Source organism: Tamandua tetradactyla, chromosome 4, assembly GCF_023851605.1.
Source record: "Tamandua tetradactyla isolate mTamTet1 chromosome 4, mTamTet1.pri, whole genome shotgun sequence".
In the NCBI taxonomy this organism is placed as follows: domain Eukaryota; kingdom Metazoa; phylum Chordata; class Mammalia; order Pilosa; family Myrmecophagidae; genus Tamandua; species Tamandua tetradactyla.
Window position 1 is genome coordinate 126,443,475 of NC_135330.1, and position 18,756 is coordinate 126,462,230.

Here is an 18,756-nt window from a genome sequence, read left to right on the forward strand (position 1 = left end):
TGCACACTGAGGAGGAGACAAGTCCCCTCTTCCAAGCCTTCCCTGTTCCCTAATGTCCAGCTGTCCAGGTCATGCAGAAGAACCCACCCCTCTTCTGAAGGCTCAGGTCTGAGCACTGCTTCTCCAGTTTACTGGAGGGAAGAAGCAACTGGGGTGAGGTGGGGGTGCAGAATGCATAGGGAAATAATGATAAATTATAGAAAATAATTCTAGATTAGATATTATTAAGCAATCAATAGGTGGGAAGGTTCCATTTTGAAGGAGGCAACTAAAGAACAAGACTAAAACCATGATTCTAAAATGAAATTAAACTTCATCAGTTTGAATTCAATTTCAAAATCATGATATTCTGTTTTTCTGGGAAATGACTGTGTATAAAGAGAATGAGGCAGGGAAATACATGAACATTTATCGGCACCTCCCACATATTTTGAACTATTCTTTCAAACATTCTCCCTCAATTAATCCTTACAATAATATTGGAAGATAAATATTTTTATCTCCATTTTTGTGGATGAATATACTATTGAAGAGCGAGGCCCAAATAACCATGTTGATTATTTCTATCAGTACTGACTCCATGGATATTTATTTTATTTTGTATGTGATGATTTTTTACTCTCATTATTTATTTTGTTGTTTTTACCATATTTGGCCATGGGGATCTCCTTCACGTGGGCTTTTGTGTCCTCTAAACATGCCCGATCAGTTTTTGAGTATTTTCCTATGTTTATGCACCACAAGATGTTTCAGGCTCCTCTTGTATTTTTCTTGCTCCAGCCCTGGAATCAACGAAAGCTGTGTGGTTGCTCTTATTGGAGAATGATTTTAAAATGAAACCAAAATCTAAATGTTAGAAGGGCTCATTGCTGCTGAGATGTCATTGCTTCCAAGCTCTTGCAGAGAACAGAGGTAAGAAACGTGCACATATACACATCCATACGTTCCATATAAACAGATTTTTTTATCTTTTTCTCTCTCAATATATATATTTAGATGTATCATTCTATCTATCTATCATCTCTCTCTCTCTCATCTATCTATCAATCTATCTATCTATCTATCTATCTATCTATCTATCTATCTATCTATCTATCTCTCTATTTACCTATCTATCATCTGCCTGGCTGTCAATTAATTTTCCAAACATTTGAGAGTAGGTTGTATACACCATGTTCCTTGAACATATAATACTTCTGTGGTGGTTTGGAGCTCTGTACCCCAGAAAAAAAAGCATGCTTTTAAATTTAATACATTCCTGTGAATAGTATCTTTTGATGAGGTGTGATACTATTATTGAAGAAAATAAAATAATAATTCTATTACTGAAGGAAAAAAAAGCACAGAAGGAGTAATCCTATTACTGGGGAAAAAAAAGAAAGCCAGAAGCTGAAAGTCAATGGAACCCAAAAGAGAAAGGAGAACCCAGGAGAGGCCACTGTATACGCTGCCATTTGACAGAAGAGCGAAGCACGAAGAATCGCTAGCAGCCAGCCCAAGATTACCAGTTTTGGGAAGAAAGCATCATCTTGATGACACCTTGATTTGGACTTCTTCTAGCCTCAAAATCATGAACCAATAGATTCCCATTGTTTAAGCCAAACCCATTGCATGCTATTTGCTTTATAAATGTGGACACTAAACAACTTTGTGCTGGTTTGAAAGTTTTTCCCCCAGAAAAGCCATGTTTTAATCCTGATCCAATCTTGTGGGAGCAGCTATTTCTTTTAATTCCTATTCAGGACTGTAGATCGAATCTTTTGATTAGATTATCCCCACAGAGATATGACATGTGACATGCCCAATTGTGGGTGACATTTATTTAAATGGAGATGTGACCCCACCCATTCCAGGTGTGTCTTGATTCGTTTATCAGAATCCTTTAAAAGACAAAACATTTTGGAAAAACAGCAGAGCTGACAGAAACTTCAGAGCCAATAAAGAGAGCAGAGACCCGGATGTTTGGAGATGCTTGGTGCCCAGCAGAGGTTGCCACATGCCTTCCCATGAGATGTTAAGCCAGAACCTGGAGAGAGAGCCAAGGGAAGCTAAGAGATGAAAGCCAGTCCCAGAGAAGCAAAGCAAGGGACCCCACAGGGACAGAGGCTGGAAGCAATGGAACCCAGGAGCAAGGGACCAGCAGATGCCAGCCACATGACTACCCAGCTGACAGAGGTGTTCCAGACCCATCAGCCTCTCTTGAGTGAAGGTAACCTCTTGTTGACGCCTTAATTTGGACACTTTCACTTCCTTAGAAATATAAACTTATAACTTATTAAATTCCCCTTTATAAAAGCCATTCTAGTTCTGGTATATCACCTTCCAGCAGCTTGCAAAAACAAATTTCTATGTAAATTTCTTAAGAATAAGAATATTAACTTATGTAACTATTTTAAGTATAGTTATGAAATTCAAGAACTTTAGGACTGTTATAAAGCTTTCTGTATACATTCCAATTTCTTCATATGTCCCAAAATAATGTTCTATTTTAGTTTGCTTTCGTGGAAAAAGCAGATACCATAACATGGTGTGGTAATTTGAAGCTAAATGGACCCTAGAAAAGACCATGTTCTTAAGACTGACCCATTCCTGTGGGTGTAAATTTATTATGGGTGGGACCTGTTGATTAGGTCATTTCAGTTAAGGTCTGCCCCAAGTGGGTCTTAATCCTCTTACTGCAGTCCTTTACAAGAGATGAAATAAAGAGAAGCTAAGAGAAAGAGAAACACACAGAAGCTCAGAAAGAAAACCACAGATGGAGCAGCCAGAAGCTGAAAGCTGTGAAGCCCAGAAGAGAAGGGAAGGACCAGCAGACTATGGGCATGTGCTTTCTCATTGCCAGTAGCTTTTTTTCAGGAAGAAAGTCTCGTTGATTTGGGTATTTTCATGGCCTTAGAACTGTAAAGTTGTAAGCTAGTAGAGCCCCATTGTTAAAAGTCAGTCCATTTCCGTTTCTGTTTTATCGCATTTTGGCAACCTTACCAAACAAAAACACAAGGATTGGCTTTTAACAGTGGGAGTTTATTAGCTTACAAACTTTCAGTTCTGAGACTGTAAAAATGTCTAAATCAAGATATTGTGAAGACCATGCTTTCTTCCTGAAGACTGGCTGCCAGCATTCCCGGACTCCTTTGACACGTGGCAGGCACATGACAGCATCTGCTGGTCTCTCCCTTCTCTTCCAGATTTTGTTGCTTTCAGCTTCTTGCTTCCATGACTTTTTTTCTCTATTCATCCCATTTGTAAGGACTCCAGTAAGAGAATTAAGGCCGCCTCTGGGCCACACCTTAACTGAAGTAACCTAATCAAAGGTCCTGCTTACAATAAATTTACACCCACAAGAACAGGTTAGCTTTAAGAACATGATTTTCTGGGGGTACTTATATTTCATGTTCTTTTGTGACTTTTCTTCTCCATTATTAGACCCAGTCCAGGATCATATACTGCATTTAATTGTTACTGTTTCTTTAGTTGCTCTCTAAATATATTCTTTAAAAACATGAGTTCACACTGATACCATTGCTTCTAATGCAACACCACAGGGTTTATTTTGGCCTGTTCCATTTCCTCGGTGGTAGCTCTCTTCTCCAACAGTGAAAAGCATGCCGTTCTTTATCCACAATATCTTTATTTATTTTCTAAATCTTAGAATAGACATGAAATAGGTTTTGAGTTACTAACATGTATCCATATGAAAAACAAATGTAGTAACTAACAATATTTTTTCAGTTGTTTTTGTCCTTAGTCTTACAATATAGGCCACACCGTGTTTTCCAAATTTGTTGCTGTGTGGATTCCACTTTGGGTTTCCCTTACTTTCTGGTTCATTTTAATTGTTTATTTATTAAATATGACTGACGTTGCCATGATTCTAAAAGTCAGTGCTATACAAAAAGGTATCTCAGAGAAGTGTCACACCCTCTGAATCCTCCTACTCTGTTTTCATTCTTCCATTTTTTTACATGCCATTTCTATCCATCCCCTTTAGGTATCCAATCTCATTAGTTTCTGCTTTATGCTTTCTTGGTTTCTTTTTGTATAAATGAGTAGACACATGTACATTTTTTATACTATATTAGACATACTATTTTATTCTTTTTCATTTAGTTTTTTTTTCACTTAAAAAATATATTCTGGAAATTAATTCATGCATGTTAACAGAGATCTTCCTCTGTTTTTTACAGCTGCATAGTACCAACGTTATTCAATTGCTCTTTAATGTGTGGGTGTATAAATTGTTACCAATAATTTTCACTTACATATATGCTGAAATAAATACCCATGTGTATGTATATTTCCAGAGTGTTGGAGATGTATTTTGAATGTAAATTCCTAGGAGTGAATATGCAATTTTATTAGATACTGCAAAATTCTCCTCCAAAAAAAGGTTTTACTGGTTTACATTGTTATCAGCTGGCAAGGTACTGGTTACATTCCATCATTCTCAGTTATGGGAGTGCCTGTTTCCACACAGCCTTGCCAACAGAATTTGTCATCACTGCTAGTATACTAATCAGATGAGAAATTGTATCTCAATGTAATTTTAATTGGAATTTCTCTAATTATGAGTGAGTTTGAACACATTTTCATATAAATATGGATCATTTAAAAAGCCATTTTTTGGCTGAATTTTCTGAATCTTTTCTCATTGCATTTCCGGCCTTTATTCCTCAAATTCCAAACAATTTTTTTTTAAATATTAGAGATATTAGCTCTTTGCTTGTGATATAGTTGGAGTAGTTTATCCATTTTGTCAGTTTTATTCTAATTGTGATAATGGTGTGGTTGTTTTTTATTTTAAAAATACCCAGCTTTATTGCAATGTAATTCACATACCATAAAGTTGACCCTTCTAAAGTGTAAATTCAATAGTGTTTAGTATATTCACAAGGTTGTGTAATCATCGCCCACTGTCTAGTTTTAGAATATTTTCACCACCTCAAAAGGAAAACCTGTACCCATTGGCAGGTAATCCCTATTCCTCCCTTCTCCCAGGCCCTGGTAACTATAAATCTCTTTTCTGTCAGTTTTGAGTGGCCTATTCTGAACATTTCATATAAATGGAATCATATAATATGTGACCTTTTGTCTGGCTTCTTTTACTTAGCATGTTTCCAAGATTTATCCATATTACAGCACATATCAGTACTCCATTTTTTTTAAGTGAATAATATTCAGTTGTATGAATTTGCCACATTTGGTTTATTGATCATCAGCTGATGGACATTTCCACTTTTGGATTATAAATAATGCTACCATGAACTCTCATGTATAAGTTTTTGTGTGATATGTGTTTTCAGTTCTCTTAGTTAAAAGACTAGGAGTGGAAATTCTGTGTAATATAGTAACTTCATATTTAACTTTGAAAGGAACTGCTAAACTGTTTTCCAAAGTAACTGTACCATTTTACAATCCTATCAGCAATGTAGGAGGTTCTAATTTCTCCACATTCCCACCAATACTTGTCTATCTTTTGTATGTATGATAAAATATATATATAGCATAAAATTTGCCATGTAAACAATTTTAAGTATACAATTCTGTGTAATTAATTACATTCACAATGTTGTGTAACTGTCACCACTGTCTATTTACAGACTTTCTCATCACTGTGCTGGTTTGAAGCTGTCATATACCCCAGAAAAGGCCATGTTCTTTTAATCCATTCCTGTGGGTGTAGATCTATTGTGCGGGGGACCTTTTGATTAGGTCGTTTCAATTGAGATGTGACCCACCCAATTCAAGGTAGCTCTTAATCCTTTACTGGAGACCTTTATGAGAGCATAAAAGGCAGAAAAGCTGAGAGAGCTTACAGAGAGAGATACCCAGACAAGTTTGGAGACAGCTTAGAGAAAAAGTCCCCAAAGAGGGCTAAGAGAGAAACTGGAAATGCTAAGAGAGGACCCACAGAAGCTCAGAGAGGAGGCCACTGGATCCAGAAGCTGAAAGCAATGAAACCCTCTCCTGGGTTTCATTCTTTCTTCATCTCTGAAGAAAGGCACAAGCTGCTGGCCATGTGCCTTCCTATCTGACAGAGGAACCCCAGATGCCAGCAGCCTTTCTTCAGAGATGGTATCATCATGTTGATCCTTAATTGGGATGTCTTCATGGCCTTAGAACTGTAAATTTGTAAACTAATAAGTCCCCATTGTAAAAGTTGATCCATTTCTGACATATTGTATTCTGGCAGCTTTAGCAAACCAAAACAATATGCAAAGGAAACCCTGTATGCATTAACAGCTACTCCCTATTCTCCCTCCCTCTAACCTGGTAATCTTTAATCTGTTTTCTATCTCTATGAATTTGCCTATCGTAATAAGTGGAATCAAACAATGCTTGCCAGTTTTTGAATGGCTTATTAAACTTAGCTTAATGTTTTCAAGGTTAATCCATTTTGTAGCATGAATCAGAACTTCCCTTTTATGGCTGAATAGTATTCCACTATATGGGTATACCAAGTCTTATGTGTCCACTCATCTAAAGGTCCCACACAATAGATCTATACCCACATTTGGGTTGTTTACATTTAATGGCTGTTTTGTGAATAATGCTGCTATGAACATTAGTGTGCAAGTATCTGTTTGAGTGGCTATTTTTAATTCTTTTGGTTATATACTTGGGAGTGGAATTGCTGAGCCATATGACAATTCCACTTAGCTTTTTGAATAACTGCCAAACTGTTTTCCTTGGCAGCTGTACCATTTTACATTATCACCAGCAGTGCACAAAGTTTCCAATTGCTCTACATTATCACCAACATGTGTGATCTTTATTTATTTATTTTCTTGGTAATAGTCATCCTATTGGGTGTGAAGTGCTATTTCATGGTGGTTTTGATTTACATTTTCTTAAAAACTAATGATGATGAGCATCTCTTCATGTGCTCATTGGCCATTTGTGTATCTTCCTTGAAGAAATGTCTATTCAAGTCCTTTACTCATTTTTATTTGGGTTTTCTATTATCGTTGAGTTGTAAAAGTTCTTTATATATTTTTGATACAAGTCCTTTATCTATTATGAGATTTGAAAATGTTTTCTCCCATTCCTTGTTTTGTTTTGTTCTGTTTTTCACCCTCTTGATGGTGTCTGTTCCAGTTTACTATGCTGCCAAAATGTAGATACCATGAAATGGTTGGCTTTTAACAATAGGAGTTTATTAACTTATAAGCTTACAGTTTTGAGGCTGCGAAAGATATCCAAATCAAGGCATCATGAGGTGATGCTTTCTTCCTGAAGCTAGGCTGCTGGCAATCCTGGACTGCTCTGTCACATGGCAAGGCACCTGGTGTCATCTGCTGGTCTCTCCCTTCTCTTCCAGGTTTTGTTTTTTCAATGTCTTGTTTCTGTGGGATTCTTTCTCTCTGTCTGAATTTCATTCTCTTATAAAGTTTCCAGTAAGAGGATTAAGACCTGCCTTGAATGAGGTGGGGTACATTTTAACCAAGGGTCTTCTCACTGAAAGATTCTACTTACAATAGGTCCATATCCACAAAAATGAATTAATTTTAAGAACATAGTTTTCTGGGTGATAGAGCTTCCAATCATCGCAGTGTCCTTTGAAATACAAAGGAGCATTTTTATTTTGATGAGGTTTAATTGATTTTTTTTGAACCTCCTATTTTTGGTATTAGAAACCACTGAAGATATATACCTGTGCTTTCTTCCAAGAGTATTATTATTTGAGCTTTTACCTTTAGGTCTATGAACATTTTAAGTTAACTTTTTATATTAATTTTTGTGTGAGGTTGGTATCCAACTTCATTCTTTTGCATGTGGATATCCAGTTATCCCAGCATTATTTGTTGTGAAAATTATTCTTTCTCGTTTAATTTTCTTGACAGTTGTGTCAAAAATCAATTAACCATAAATGTAAGAGCTTATTTTTGGACTCTCAATTTTATATTCTATTGATCTATGTGTCTATCTTATGCCAGTATTGAGGCAGGCTAGAACAGGGAGAGAAGGGAGAGGAAAAAAAACAACATGAAGGAAACTGTATTAGTTTCTTAAGCTGCCAAAATGCAATATACCAGAAATTGAATGGCTTTTAAAAGGAGAAGTTAAGTTGCAAGCTTGCAGTTGTAGGGCCATGAAAATGTCCAAATTAAGGCACCAAGAGGTTACCTTCACTCAAGAGAGGATGATGCCATCCAGAGCACCTCTATCAGCTGGGAAGGCAAATGGCGAAGTCTGCTAGCTTTCTCTACTGGCTTCTTCAATGGTTATCCCAGGGATGTTTTCTTTCTGCATCTCCAAGGGTCTCTGACTGTGTGGGCTCTGTTAGCACTGAAGCTTTTTCCAAAATGGTTCCCTCTTAAATGACTCCAGTAAGCAGCCCTACCTTGAATGGGTGGAGGTACATCTTCATGGAAATCATTTAATAAAAAATTATCACTCACAATTGAGTGGGTAACATCTTCATGGAAACAATAAAAAAGATCCAACCCAGAAATATTGAATGAGGATTAAAGAACGTGGCTTTTCAGTTTCAAACCAGCACAGAGCCCTTGAGCTAGGACAGTTAATCAAGGTCAGGTGGGCCTATGTCCTAGACAGACAACCTGTCTGGGGACACACAGTGACAGCTGACCCATCTGAAGCCAAAAACCCCCACCTGAGTAAGTCATCTATGGAGAAGGGTGGAGCCAACTAACCCACCCAAATGCACTATCTACCACCAGGCACTACCCAGGAGAGAAGGGATAGGAGGAAATAGTCCAAACAAGGAGGGAGGAGGGGGAGTAAGTAAGACTAATCAATAAAAGTAAATGGCCCTACATTGCCCATTGCTTCTTGCCTTTCATCTTTTCTTTATTATGAGAGTACCTGCATGTCTTCTCATATGTGTGTTGAATAAACTTTCTCTTTGCTTACTCTGTGCTGTGCCCTTGAATTCTTTCTTATGGCATGGCCAAGAACCTGGAAACCAAAATCTGGCAACAAGTACCACAGCATTTACTACTGTGTCTTTCTGGTAAATTTTGAACTCAAGTGTGAGTTCTCCAATTTATTCCTTGTTTTCAAGATGATTTTGGCTATTCTTGGTCCCTTGCATTTCCACATGAATTTTAGGATTAATTTGCAAATTTCTATGACATTTTGTTTTTGCCATGCAAAACTTTTTAGTTTTAACCAGTCGAGTTTATCAGTCTTTTCTTTTATCACCTCTGGATTGTGATTCAGAGATTAAGTTTTTCCACACATGAGGGCAAAAGAAGTCATCAACAAAATCAATAGGCTAAACTCTTGATCTTGGGATTTGCCCCTGTGAAACTTATTCCTGCAAAGGAGAAGCTAAGCCTACTTATAATTAGCCTAAGAGTCACCCCTAGAGAACCTCTTTTGTTGCTCAGATGTGGCCTCTCTCTCTAAGCCAACTTGGCAGGTGGACTCACTGCCCTCACCACTATGTGAGACATGACTCCCAGGGGTGTAAACCTCCCTGGCAGTGTGGGACAGGACTCCCAGGCTGAGCCAGGACCTGGCATCATAGGATTGAGAAAGCCTTCTTGGCCAAAAGGGGGATGAGAGAAATGAGACAAAATAAAGTTTTGGTGGCTGAGAGACTTCAAACAGAGTTGAGAGATTATCCTGGAGGTTATTTTTATGCATTATGTAAATAACTCTTTTTAGTTTATTGTGTATTGGAGTGACTGGAGGGAAGTCACTGTTGAGCTGTGTTCCGGTAGCCTTGATTCTTTAAAAAGACCGTATAACTATATAGCTTTTACAATGTGACTCTGTGATTGTAAAAACCTTGTATATGATGCTCCTTTTATACAGAGTATGAACAGATGAGTAAAAAATTAAGAATAAAAAATAAATAAATAATGGGGGTGGATAAAGGGTAAAAAGTTGGGTAGATTGAAATACTGGTGGTCAATAAGAGGGAAGGATAAGGAGTATGGGATACATGAGCTCTTTCTTTTTTCCTTTATTTCTTTGTTTCTGAAGTGATGCAAATGTTTTAAAAATGATCATGGTGTTAAATGCACAACCATGTGATGATAATGTGAACCATTGATTGTACACCATGTATGGACTTTATGTGTGTGAAGATTTGTCAATAAAAATGTTTAAAAAAAAGTTACCTATGATTTTGATTCAAGTACTTTGTAGAGTTCCATTTTTTTTAAAATTTAGATCCATAATCTATTTGGAGTCCATTCTTGAATGTGGTAGCAGGAGCAGATCTACTACAAAATTTCCCTCAAATTATCTCAGTACCATTTTTATTATTATTATTATTATTTTTTGCATGGGCAGGCACCGGAAATTGAACCCAGGTCTCTGGCATGGCAGGTGAGAACTCTGCCTGCTGAGCCACCGCGGCCCACCCTCAGCACTATTTACTTTTAAATCCATGTTTTTTTCCAGTGATTTAAGATACCATCTGTATTCACATACTAAATTTTCAGTTGTTCTTGGTCCTATTTCTGGGCTTTCTATTCCATCCCATTTGTCTCCAATAGGTCTTTTAAGTCTTCTCTAAAGGTTTGATTTTCAAATGTATAGGGACTGTTTAGGCGTCTTTATGTAGATATGTCATTTGTTGGTCTTTACAAATTCTGCTGCATATGTGATAAATTTTTACTTTTAGTTAATTTATATTTCTTAGAAGGAACTTATAGCACTTCACATATTTTATTGTAGTTACACTTTTTCCATTTTACAAATATAAATTTTAATCACCATGTGGCTAAATGACACAGCAGAACAACAGGAACAAATTCATGCAAGACTCCTTCATGCAATATTTAGTTTGAAAAAAAAAAACAAAGAAAAAACATTAAAAAATAAAAAGGAGATATTCCAACTTGGCCATCTTATGACCCTGATACTTATTCGTAAAAAAGGAGGTAATCACCTCATAAGAACTTGTTGTCATGATAATAAGAATATAAAGGGAGAGAATGAAGCAATGGAGAAAACGAAAGTACCTAGAAATTAAACAGCTTACTACAATCATCTACGTAATTGAAGACTGAGTTGTGTGACTCCTACTAATTATTAAAATGGTTTCTTTAATATTTTATTAGTTCTGAATTTTTTAAAACTTTGCAGATGGTACTAAATGAGGTGTTTCCACACAAGAAAGAATAGAAACATGGTGCATATGGTGCTAACAAGGCTAGAAATGTGTGGGTAGAACATCATGCCATGTGAATAATCTTGGGAAAACACCTACTAATGTATAGTGAGGGAACAACATTGGCATTTTAAGTCCATGAGGATAAAATTCTAAAGAGCTTGGTGGTGGTAAACAGACATATTCATTAATAATATAATAAAATGACACACCTAATTTGAAGAAGCTTGAGAAACAATTGAGTCATAATAATTGGCTGCCTTAAGCGGGCATTCATCACCCACAAATTAGTTCTGTCTGGATGAATTCAGTCATTCAACATGTTTGGTTGGTTTCACAACATCTTTTTAAAAGTCTGCTTTTCACTTAATTTAGGCCCTACCACTCATTTTCTATTGCCTGATAGCTGGCACATTTTACCCATTTATTTATCTCCTTGGCCCCTTGTAAATATGTGGTTAAGTGTCTTCTATTCTATAAGACCCTACCCTCACCACCGCCAACAACCCCCTTTTAAATGCCATTGGTTTGTTGATGAGATTGTTGTAGAATGTATCACATTCTAGATTTGGCCAATTGTATCATTATATGCCATTTAACTTTATCTTTTATCCTTTATGTGTTCTGAAAATTCTAAGCTTTATCTGGAGCATGGGTTAGCAAACTTTTCTTTAAAGGGTAAGACAGTAAATATTCTGGACTTAGTGGGCCATAGGCTCTCTATCATAGTCACTAAACTCTGCCTTTGTAGCATAAAAGCAACCCTTATACAATATATAAACAAATGACATGGCTGTGCTCCAATAACACTTTATTTACAAAAACAGATGGTGCAGTGCCAGTTGAGGTGGAAGGAATAGCATGTGTGAAGACCTGAAGACAAATGACAACATGTTGTGTCCAAGGAACAGAAAGAAATTCATTGTAATACAGGGTAGAGTGGGAGAAAAGATGAGTGAGGACTACTTGCTCGCAGCAATGTCACCAGTGGACTTCAGCTCCTTCCTTGAGGCGTTTACCTGGCAAATTCTGCCCTCATTTATATTTCCTAACTGTAAGTCATCTGCAATGTACTCATAGGACCAACATGGTAATAGCTGTTTTATAGTTGTGATCACATATAAGGAACAATCTCCCCAAAGATAGAAAACTTTTGTCATATAGAATAGACACAGAGGAGCTGTCTTTCTGGCAACATTGTATGCATTCAACAAATGTTTATTGAGTACCTGCTATGTGCCAGATGTCAAGGCACTGGGGGCATATTGTGAGAAAAAGATAGAGCTTTTACTCACAATATAGAGGAGGAAAGATACAGGAGGAGGAAAGACATTACTGAAATAATCATAAAAAATGAAATGGGATCATCTAAATTGAGCTAAGTGACATAAGAGACATGGACTTAGAGAGACTATGCAAAGGACTTGACCCATGTTGGGAGTAAAGGAAAATGAAATTGGAAAATCTTTCTTCCAGTCAAATTCCAATTTGCCTCTAATCCTTTTGGAGAGTCCCAACTGGTTGAAATTCTTTCTCCTCACTCCCTACTCCCAGCATCAGTAATATTCTGGTTGTTTTTAGTTTTGTAAGCTACCAGAATGCAATATACCAGATATGGAATAGCTTTTTAAAAGGGGAATTTACTAAGTTGCAAGTTTCCAGTTCTAAGGCTATGAAAATGTCCAAATTAAGACATCCAGGGAAAGATATCTTTGTCCAAGAAGGCCGATGACGTTCAGGATTCCTCTTTCAGCTGGAAAGGCACACAGCAACCTCTGCTAGCTCTCTCTCCAGGAATCTTCAACCACTTCCCCACATCTGTGTCTGTTCTGCTGGCTCTGTTGGTTCTGGCGGCCCTAGAGCTTCTTCCGAAATGGTTCCCTGTTAAAGGGCTCCGGTAGCAACACCGTGAATGGGTGGAGACAGCATCTCCATGGAAACCATCTAATCAAAGGTTACCACCCACAATTGGGTGGATCACATTTCCATGGAAACCATCAAAAAGCTCCCACCCAGCAATATTGGGTGAGAATTAAAGAACTTGGCTCTTCTGGGGCAGACAACAGATTCCAACTGGCACACTGGCTAACTGTCCCTGCTTAGTCAAATTCTGGAATGCTGTTTTCCCCTATTTTATGGCTGGCAGGAGCTCAGTTCCCCCTCAGAATCCCAATTCTACTGAAGTGGTGTTTGCTTCCCTTCTATTTTAGTTCTTCTGAGAGGACCTCTAGCTTACATACCTCCTGGGATTTAGATGTCATCCCTGAGCATACCAGGGCATGGCAAAACCTGGTACATCTTTGAATCCATTTGTTGAGGGGGTCCAGTACTGCTTCAGGGATCAGGTTGCTAGGGCAATGTGTGCAAAAATGAAAAAGAATCCTCCAAATAAACTTATGGACATAGAAATAGCAGATAAAGAGAAGGGCAGTGGTCTGGGATGGGCTTTACCTTTCCTTACCTTCCTCTCTCCCCACCTTGCTGCCGATTGCCCCTTTGAGTCATCTCCACTTCTTTCCCTTTTCAAGGCAAATCTAACATTTATTTTTGTCTTCTTTCCTCTGTATGTTAGTGTTAGGAGGAGGATTAGTTTTTCCCCCGAAGTTTCCCCTTGTTGAATAAGGTCACTTGATAACAAACTTACCGAAGTAGTTGTTTCCTATATACCCTTTCAAACACCCAACCAGTCGGTTTTTGCTGAGTAGCTTTCTGTGTCATCTCTACCTGGAGAACTCGCTCAGCTGATTAAATATATCACTTCCTCTGTCACACGACGCCAGGCCCCCTTTTCCTGGAAACACAGTGGAACTAATTTATCTCTCATTTATGCTCCTACAGCTCCCTGTACTCTTTTATTATGACAGTTGCCACATTATGTCATTATATTCTAATTAGGTGCGTTCAGATCTGTCTCCCCCACTAGACCATGACTGCTTGAGGCCTCCGATAATTATGTCTTATTCCTTTATGTCTCGGGAGCCCTGCAGAATCTGCCACATAGTGGGTGCTGAGTAGTGTTTAAATGATTTCATTAACTGTATTTCTTTGTCACACATGCCCAGGCATTTAGTACAGACACAGAAAAGGCACAGCTCCATAGAGTTTTTCATGCATTCTATTAAAAGAAAGGGGCAAACTAAAGTCCAATGGTTAGGAGAAAAGTTTCTATTTTTCAGCTGATGGATAGTAAGTCTTGCCCCCCCTAAAACTGAGAGATACACTGAATAAAATGGCCAACTTTCTGAAAGCTAAATCCAGGCCACTGGGGAAGTTTCACTTGCATTGGTCTTGCCTGGACTAAAAGGTCTTAGAGTTGTCCAGAGGGGTTGGCTCATGGGATGGCAAATGCCTGTAAATTGCATCTCAGTCATACATTTGGTCTTATTAATTTGACGTTGTAGTGACCAACAATCTGCTGACCTATGACTCCTTGAGATCTTCTGTTCAAAGAACTAACCTTCCCTAGAAGATTGAACAATAACAAAATAAAACGAAAGGAAGTCCAGCACTCAGCTGCATTGATATGTCTCTAAAGTACTCACACCATAATAAAGGTTTTCCACTTTCATTTCATTATGTGACTCCAGAGCTGTAAACACTATAAGTAGCAGAGAAAAAGTGTCTAGAAACAAATACAAAAAACTAAAGATGAAACTGGGAATATGCATACAGCTTATGCTTTGGTATTCCGTGGTCATGTTAGCTTTTGCTCTTATGAAAGTACCGTGTGGTGTTCTTTTTCTCTGTAATGATTTCCGAAACTGTGACTTGTGGAATTTGCCTTTAAAAAAAAATGCAGTGAGTGTTTAATAGCTCAGGGTGTGAGTAACCACATTCTGCTCAAGTATGCTTCCAGCCCTCCCTTTCCTCCTTATCAGCGACAGTACTCCAAACACTTGTCTCAATTTTCAGATCAAAGCTGATGAGAAACGGACCTCTAAAGGGCTGAATTGCTGTCTACATTTTTGTTCATCAGAAGAAAATACCTGTACCACTTGAAAGGGCCAAATTTTTTTTAGTACCTCATCTTTAAATGGTAAATTCTGCTTTGCCTTTTTGCGCCTTTCTGCTTTGCTTATTTCCTACTCTGTCAATGTCATCTGCTTCATGAAATGTATCTTTTAATTAATTATGCTTGTCTCAAATTGTGTGCTGTGGCTCACTGTCAGGGCAAGAATTTATGCTTGTGGAATAGGATCTGTTACAAAGGGAAATACCTTGGCTTCTTTCAACATGAAATTTACCTCATTAAAGCAATAATCACCTTGATGGGCTTTTCAGATAAATATTTTTATTGTTTGCATTTTCTTTGAATTGTATATAGCATGGCTTTTCTACAAACAGCAGAAATTCAGAAGCATGAAAACACTGAATTATAACACAACCTGGAAGTCTGATTGGGAGAACATTTGGAGAGAATTCCAAAACTAGAAGTCAAACTTAATGATGACAAAGCCAAAAACTTTATCTACATCCTGCTCTATGGAGAATCTCCAAAATAGCCCCTCAAAAAATTACATCATAAAAAATGGGTAATTTTATATCAATTCCATGTGCTCTTGCCTGCCTGCTTATCAAAACAATGGAAGTAACTATCAATAATACAGAAAAGACTTACAAAGTAAGTGAAGGTAAATGAAGTTGAATGATAAAATAATTAAGTCTCTGTGACTTTTCCAAAGACCACCTTTAAAATCAATGGTGATTTTCAAAGTTCACATATTTACTAAAGTGAATCGATCCAAATTTTCCTATGCTTTGGAAAACCAGAATTTAGTACATCTCAGAAGAAACCAAAATCTGAGGTTTCATTTTTGTTTCTGCCAATCTTCTGAGGGTAATCCTTCCAGTGTGAATTTGCACTCCTTTCCTAAAAAGAGGAAATAAAGATCACGCTTCTCCTTTCAGCTCAGATACTGTGAATGCTATGATAATGTGATATTTAGTCAGTAAGATCAACTGAATGGTATAGAAAAATCACTGGACTTAGGAATGAAGAACTCTAGCTTCTTGGCACAGATGCACCATTAACTGGTATTGTGATACTGGGAAAGTCAGTGAATTGAGCAAATATTCCTTAAGCACCTAGGCACATGCAAGATGCTGGCGATAAAATGGCAAAGGATAGGTTGGTGATCCCCAAGGTCTTTCCCCCAGTAATGAGAGACTGGCAGCTGGGAAGTCACTCTAAGAAGATGAAGCCCTTTGAGCTTGCTGACGTTGAAGGTGCTTGACAAAGTGGGCAAAAGATCAAGCTGGAGTCATAGGTAGCAACTGAATTTTGCTCTAGCTTTTGCATTATATTAAGGATTTTGGCCTTTATCACATGTCCAGTGCTTTTCAAATTATGCTATGAGGCAGAATTATTTTGGGAGCTTGTTAAAACACATATGACTCCCCTTGAGCAGTGACATCAGAATCCCTAGTGGCAGGACCACAAAACTGGTGTTTTTCATAAGCTCCTCAGGTGCTTCTAATGTTCTTAAAAGTTTGAGAACAACAGAATAGTCAGTGGAAGCCACTGAAGGCTCTGGGGCAAGGAAGTAACACCAGATTTGTATTTTAGAAAGATCACTCTGCCAAGAGTGTAGAGAATGGAATAGAGGGATGTGAGCATGGAAACAGATGGATTAAAAGATTATTGTCGCTATGCCCCATGGTCCAGCATTCCCCTTCGGGGTATGTGTCTGAGAAAAACTCTAATATATGTAATTCAGGAGACGTATATCAGATTGTTCACAACAGTTTTGTATGTAGTAGCAAAAAATAGGAACATCTTAAATATCCACTAGAGGAAGAATGGATGAATTGTGGCATGTTCCACAATGGAATATTCTACAATAGTAAAAATGAATGAATCAAGACTATCTACAATAGAATGGATGAATCTTACATAGTTTTGAGAGAAAAAGAGAAAGTTCAAGTAATGGAAGGCTACATTCTATTTGATACCATTTAAATAGAGTTTTAAAATAAGCAAAAGTGTACGCACACACACACACACACACACACACACAGTTTTCCAATGAAGCAAGGGAATGAAACCACACAATTCAGGATAGTATTTAACTACTTGTAGGAGGCAGGGAATGGGATCAGGAAGAAACATACAAATAACTTCAACAGAATTGGTAATGTTTTACTTCTTTTGCATGGTGGATTTACAGCTGTTTACTTTTTTATTAGGCCTCATAATTTATATTTGGTAACCAGTTTGCAAAAGATGCCACTCCAGTGAACCATGCCTCCCAGTATCTATGCTTTTGTGTAGTCCCCTCCCACATTGCACTTAGGATTGAAATCAGGAGAATGCAACAGAAGTGACGTTGTGTGACTTCCCAGCTTAGATCATGGGAAGGCTTGCGGTTGACTTCTTGGTCTCTTAGAACACACTCTCTGAGGGTAGCAAACCACCATACTGTGAGGAAGCCCAAGTTAGCCACTTGGAGAAGCTGCAAGGAGTCAGGGAGACTCCTGGCCAGTTATCTCACCACAGACATGTGAGTGAAGATGTCATCAAGGGTGTCCAGCAGAGTGGAAACTGCTGATGTTCCAGCTCTGAGCACCCTCTGACTGCATCTGCCTGAGACTCTCCAAATGATAATTGCCCAGCTGAGCCCAGTCAATCATCAGAACTATGAGAGGCAGTAATAGATGCTTTTTTTTAAAAGAGTTGGGGTAGGTTGTCCTGCAATGGATAACCAGAACATTATAAATATGCTGCAGTTATTCTTTTTTATGCATCATATATTATAATTATTTTTCAAAAAATGAGATGAGTATGATAATTTTTTGAAAGCAGATAGATATGGCTTCAAATCTTTGGTCCACCACTCAAAGACTGTGATTCTGGATAAGTCACAACATCTCTAAGGGTCAGTTTTCTCATTTGGGAAATGGGGAAAATAATAGTGCTTATCTCACAGGGAGGTTGCAAGGTTTAAGCAATATAGTTTTTGTATATCCTTATCTTGCCAGAGGGTAGATAGTCAATTAATTGTAGGGATCAGGCCATACAACCCAAAATTACTTGTAATGGATCTAAGAAGGCAATAATCTTTTTTAAATGAAGGGAGTGGATTATAGCCTGTGAGCGTCTGTGAAATATATCTCATGTGTCTCTGTAAGATACATGAGCTGAATAAGATTCAGCTGGACCAAGTGACTATCGAGTCTTTCCCACTCTGCGATTTTAGGGAGATTCAGTGATTTCCTGAGGTTTATTTGGGCACAAAACATTTGAGTTCAGATTCCTAATGACAAGAAAGATAAGCCTTACATGTGACAAAAAAAGCCAAGGAGCAAGGATCAGCAGCAGCCAGCCCCAGAATGCTTTTCAGGAAGAAAGCATTGCCTTGCTGACACCTCAGTTCTGAGCTTCTCCTAGCTTCGAAACCATGAGCCAAGACATTCTAGTTGTTTAAGCCAACCCATCGTGTGATATGTGTTTTTGCAGCCAGGAAATAAAAGCACCTAGAGACAGATTACCCAGTTATTTCCCAATTTGGGGCATTCTCTCTGATGTTGGCTTCCTTTTCCCATGATGCTCCCTGTTTGGGCCCTCTCATCTCATATCAGTGACAGCCAGAAATGAAAGGGCAAGTCAATCAATCTGTTAGATGGCTCATGAATACATAATATAGGAGAAAGGAACAAGGAAGGAAGAG

The 18,756-nt window shown here is 37.9% G+C and overlaps 1 pseudogene; it reads right to left on the reverse strand.

Moving 5' to 3' along the window:
* LOC143680489 (small ribosomal subunit protein uS2 pseudogene) overlaps positions 1 to 18,756 on the reverse strand; it is a 38,445-nt pseudogene that overhangs the window by 19,256 nt on the left and 433 nt on the right.